Here is a 6428-nt window from a genome sequence, read left to right as displayed (position 1 = left end):
CTATTATTATTTTTCTTTAAAAAAAAACCCAAAAACTTTCTTCTGAGTTCTCCTTTGAATAACTGGGGGGGGGGGGAAGAGAGACTTCCATTCTACTTCAACCCCTCCATCCAAAATACACTTTGTGCTTGCACAATGCCTTTCGATCAAACTCATTTGTAATGAGCCCACCTGCTCATTCTGTTTCATTAAATCACAGAATAATCTATTCACAGGAGTTGTATTATTCCCAAAATAGAAAGAGTTATTAAAAGTGGGGAGAGAACATAATTGCAGGTTCTTAATTGGTATTGCTATTGGTTATTGTTATTGGGATGTAGTGGGAAGTAGAATACAGTGACTTAGTTTGACATTTTTTTTGAAAGTCGATCGTTTTGAACAATATCATTTCTTTTATGAAAAATAATAGCCAAAATAATTCTGACTCTCTCGAGCTCTCTGGGGGAACAATCATATTGTGATGGAGCCCTGTTGCACTTACTGACAGGAGAGAAAACCCTTGTAAAAGATTTTCAAGACACCCAAGGACAAAGTACACATTATGATAAATGTGGTTTTGGAAAGCTTGCTTAAACTGGATTATTGCAATGTACTTTGTGTAGGGCAGCCCTTGAAGACAAACCAGAAATCTTGACTGATCCAAAACACAGCAGCTAGGTTATTGTCTAGACTAGAATTCTATTTAGAGCTCACAAAATTCCTGTTTTCAATCAGCTGAATTTGCTGCTAATTTGTTCCAGACTCCACTTTAAGGTATTAGTGTTTAAAGCCCTCAATGACTTCAGTTCTAAATATCTGAATGATATCTCCTTCCTTGCAGGACCTCTTGAGTGTTAAGATCAGTGGAGATAGCCCTCTTGATAACTCCACTGTCCTAAGAAGTTTGGGTGGTGTTAGCCCAGGAGAGGACATTCTCTGTGGCAGCTAAGAAATTCCCTCCCCACAGAGGTGTCTCCAGCATCTTTCTAAGTTATCCTCACAACTGTGTAAGGTGAGAAATTGTCAGTGGCCCAGGTCACCTACTGAGTTTCATGACTGAGTGAGGATGTAATCCCCTGTCTCCTAGGTTCTACTCAAGCACTCTAACACACCAAACAGGCTTTCAATTTGTTTTTAAACCATTTTGTTGAATGGTTAACACAAAACAAAACTTTAGACATAGCTCAAGCTACATTTGCCACAATTAAAAATAACTTCTAAAGAAAGTTCTACATTTTATCCTAGAATTTCAAAGAAAGGTTCCCCAAAGTGCTTCGTTTTTCTACTGAAAATCAATAAATCCATATCCTACTCACGTTGGCTAAACTTGTCAAACCTTTTCTCCCCCCTTCCCTTGGAAAAACTGTATTTACAGAGAGAAAAATGGGAAGATTTGCCTTTTGACAAATGCATCTTTAATACCTTTTTTGACTTGCAAAATGAAACCAAACACCTTGGCTCCCATGTATCTTGTGAAGTTCTCTGACACTTTGAAGTCCTTTGATCATTTCCTTTCGTTTGTCACACTCAGGTCTAAAGAGCAGACAGGCAGACTATGTTCTAGGGTTTGATGATAGAAATGCAGATTTGACCCAAGGGGTTCTCTCTCTCTCTCTCTCTCTCTCTCACACACACACACACACACACACACACACACACATTGGACTTGGATCAGGTCCTGTATGCCATAGGAACATGGGAAGTTACTTTATACTGACTCAAACCACTGGTTCATGTGACTCACTTTGGTTTACTCTTAATTGCCAGACCTATCTGGACTTGTCTGGGGTTGAATCTGGGATCTTCTGCATGTGAGACACATGCTGTACCATTGAGCTACTGACTTTCCTTATCTGATTCACTAAGCCAGAGGTAGAATATTCTCGACAGGTGGCTATGTAGCCTGCACTTACAATGAGGGAAAGCACCCCACCCCAGGTATTTTAATTAGTTTCTCTATTGCACTGTCCTGACCATGTTCAGTGAAAACAGGGCCAGCCCTACCATCAGGTGGAATGTAGCAATCACCTCAATCAATTGCCGTGTAGAGAGCTATCCTGTTGCCAGCATCGAAGTTGCATTCAACTACCACTCCAGTAAAGGTAAAGGCAAAGGGACCCCTGACCGTTAGGTCCAGTCACAGACGACTCTGGGGTTGCGGCGCTCATCTCGCTTTACTGGCCAAGGGAGCCGGCATACAGCTTCTGGGTCATGTGGCCAGCATGACTAAGCAGCTTCTGGCGAACCAGAGCAGCACACGGAAACGCCATTTACCTTCCCACCAGAGTGGTACCTATTTATCTACTTGCACTTAGACGTGCTTTCGAACTGCTAGGCTGGCAGGAGCAGGGACCGAGCAACAGGAGCTCATCCCGTTGTGGGGATTTGAACCGCCGACCTTCTGATCAGCAAATCCTAGGCTCTGTGGTTTAACCCACAGCGCCACCCGCGTCCCTTTAACCACTCCAGTTGAAGCTTCTGCAAATGGAGTGGGGAAAAGCATCAACTTGCTCTTTGTCTTGGGTGGCCAAATAAAAACAGAAGAAGAGCCTGCTGGAGCCTATGGCTCATTGGGTCCAACATTCAGTTCTCATAGTTAACAACTAGATGCTTGCGGGAAGCCCACAAGTAACAGCTGAGGTGGGCTTCAATAAAACGGCTAACATATTGGCTAAGTTAAGCAGGGTCCGGTATGTTTTCAAATTGGATGAGAGACAATGTGTTGAGATGCCCGCATTGGAGGAGTTGAACAAGATTACCCTTGGGGTCCCTTCCAACTCTAGAGTTCTATAATTCTATGATTCTTTGAACCTGAATGCAAGAGCACTATGTCCTCCTGCATTTTCCAGCAATTGGTGTTCAGAAGCATACAGCTTCTCACTGAGGCACCGTGGAGGAAGAGCATAGTTATGTGACTAGTACCCATTGATAGCATTATCCTTCCTTACTGTCATGGGCTGAGCCTGAACTGAAACATACCTTCCTGGAAATCTTTTACATCTGCACCTGCCATCTGGAGAAGCAGAAAGCCTTTACCTCACCGACAGCAAACATGATGTCCTCCAGATGTTGTCGAAGTTCCACTCACATTGGCTGCAGCAAGCAAGCATGGTGGGAGTTGTTGTCCAACAACATGTGGAGGGCACCATGTTGGACACCCCTGTAGCATCCTTGTCTTTGTGTCAGCCGTAAAGGTATTTGAATGGAGCTGTCATGTCTTTCCCCCCCAGTTTACTCTCTATACACACAGGACTCTTGGAAAACTCCACAGATGTTTTGCCAAGTAGGAACACCTTTCAGATTCACCTCACATTTCACTGCAGGTGCAATTTGCTGGCAACTCAAGTTATGTTTTTAAGTAGGTTCAGCCAGATAGAATGAGAAGGAGGACTATATAGATGTGTGTGCATGTATGTATCAGTGTTTGTTTTCATCTGTAATGTTGCCATAATATATGAGGAAGTTTTTATCTAGTAAACCTTCAATTGTGTGTGTGTGTGTGTGTGTGTGTGTGTGTGCTTTCTTGGTCTCCTGGGACTAAAAGCAACACAATTTCATCCTACTCAGGAGAGAATTGAGATGCATCTGATTGCATTATGCTGGTATTGCAGTTGCAATATTAATGAGTGAGTGTTTCCCTGGAGACATCAGTTTAGATCTGAGGGAAAGGGACAGGAATAAGAGAAAAATTGGTGCCACCCCAACTCTTTAAAAAAGTCAGCAAATGCCCTGTTTTACAAATAAAACTGTTTGAGAGTCTGACTGCCGCAGGAGATACTGTGTTATTTCAGAACACTGAATATCACTTCAAAACCTTGATTTCGAATTGTCAGCCTCCCCATTTTTGTATTCAGTTTTTCAGAGATGGATCATGGGAGTTTTTTACTCCTGGTGGATAGCATGTCTTTTTTTAAAAAAAAAAAATGTTTAATCATTTTTTTCAATAGAAACATCAACTGCAAAAGACACATACAACAAAAACCATAATAACAATAATAACACAATTTGACAATTCAGATTTGAATACAGTGATATACCTATGACTACACCTTTTTAAACAATATTTTCCCACCTTTGTCTTTTGGGTAATTTCTCCCCAGATATAAATTCTGATAGGGTGCTACCAGAGGCGAGTGTCTGTTAGCAATCTGACTATTGTATCTGTATGTATGAGTGGGTGGAGTTTTAAGCCTTACTGATGACAACAACAACAAAAGCCCTTAGCCCTTCTCTTGCAGTGTGTGTGTGGTGGGGGGGATAAATAAAAGGCAGTTTTAAATATACTTATCCAAAGCCCAGAGGACACAGGACACAGTGGAACCTTGTTAAAATATCCTTATGACACAATGGGTAGCTTAATACCATGCAGTCTTGACAGATGGATAATATTTTAGTGAGAAATTCCAGAGAAAACCAATGAATCCTGTTGCCAATATATATTACAAATGTCTCGGGTGGTGGGGTGGAAAGCAAGATTTAAAAGGGTTGTCAATAAATCACAAGCAGAGGTTTATTTTTAAAAAATTTAAAGAGTCGGTCTAACTTATTGAGAAGAGTCGTGGGCTTCATAACATATTAAGATTGCCCTGTAGAGGAAATGTGGTCATTAGCATGGTTTTAAGAGAGACAATTGGTTGGGGGCTGATGCCCCATGTTTTTCTGGCAATCTGAGACTACCAAAAAAACAAAACCCAAACCAAACTTCTTCTTTAGATGAAGTACAGTGTGAACCAATGGTGAAATAACCCATATCTCTAAGATGCGATGTCAAAAGAGTCCATTTGAATTGTACTTAGATGATGGTTTCATCTTTCTAGTAGATGTAAATTCCAGTTACAAAGTTCTAGCCAGTTCAAACTAGGGATGGAAGGATCTGGCAATTTCAGTGCCCCCTTTTTCTCTAATTTTTCCAATCTTAAATGCAGTTCTCCACATTTTGCATCAATATGCTTCTTTCTTCTTTCTTTTTAGAAAATGTGTGTAAAATCACCAGCATTTTACTGTGAGTTTCTTCTAACAGGCACATTTTTATATGCAGTTTTGACTAATGTTTATATATTTTGGCATATATATTTCCCTAATATGCATTTTGTGTGTAATTCCCACCAATACATACTTTTTAGGGCACACTTTCCCCTAACATATGCATTTATTTATTTATTTATTTTGTAAACATTGGCTGTGGATTACATAGCAATTTTTTTTAAAAAAGTGCAAATTTTGAAGTGGAGCTCAATTTTTTCTATGCAAACCGCCAACCAATGTTTACCTTTTTTAAAAAACGTGTTAGAGGAAAGTGTGCAAATTTGATAGCTTTGGATTTAAATGAGACCTGAACCTAATTTCTCTCCCATCCTTAGTTCAGGCCAATTTCCTCCCCACCCCTGCCCTGAGCAAACCATATATTTGATTTGTTGTTCTTTTTTTTGGGGGGGGGGAGTCTGAAAAAAGATGCAGCAGGGGAACATCAAAGCTAAAATGCTGAGGAAACTATCAATGTTCTGTCAGTTGAAACAATTTGAAGAGAAGACTTAATGGGAGACAAAATAAAAGGAGACAGCCATTTACAGTTAAGAATGAGGAAAAATGTTTTCGATATAGAGAATACAGACTTGAGTAAACATAGGATCATAAAATTATAAAGTTAAGTGTTCCAATTTTTGTGTAATCTGTAGGAAGATGTTGACTGCTGTTTTTATTATTGACATAAACAATAAAAGAACACCATGTTGAAATAGAGTCCCATGCAGAACTCTCATTTTCTGTGTCAATTTTTCCATGAAGGCCATAAACCACACCTTATGGTGCCAGTATGTTACAGTAAAGGTAAAGGTAAAGGGAGCCCTGACCATTAGGTCCAGTCGTGGACGACTCTGGTGTTGCGCCGCTCATCTCGCTTTACTAGATGAGGGAGCCATTGTACAGCTTCCGGGTCTTTTGGCCAGCATGACTAAGCCGCTTCTGGCAAACCAGAGCAGCGCACAGAAACACCCTTTACCTTCCCGCCAGAGTAGTAACTATTTATCTACTTGTACTTTGACATGCTTTCGAACTGCTAGGTTGGCAGCAGCAGGGACCAAACAACAGGAGCTCACCCCATTGTGGGGATTCAAACCTCTGACCTTCTGATCGGCAAGCCCTAGGCTCTGTGGTTTTACCCACAGCACCACCTGTGTCCCTCCGAGTATGTTACAGTAGCACCACACAAATCTTTACAGCATTTTTACAAACACATACAAATGAACATAGCTAAAGGGAACTGAACTCTTCTGGCCTCATTGCAGCCGCAGTCACATTTAGCTCAGTGGTAGAGTATCTATTTTGCATGTAGGAAGTCTGTAGTTCAGTCCCTGGTGTCTTCATGTAGGTCTGCATCTTTGGAGAAGGGCCATAGCTCTGTGCCTGAAACACTGGAGATTTGCTACCAGCCAGTGTAGACAGCAGACGGA

Source organism: Podarcis vaucheri (genome assembly GCF_965113315.1).
Source record: "Podarcis vaucheri genome assembly, chromosome: Z".
NCBI lineage: Eukaryota > Metazoa > Chordata > Lepidosauria > Squamata > Lacertidae > Podarcis > Podarcis vaucheri.
The sequence above is the reverse complement of the archived record's forward strand: the minus strand, read 5'-3'. Positions refer to the sequence as shown.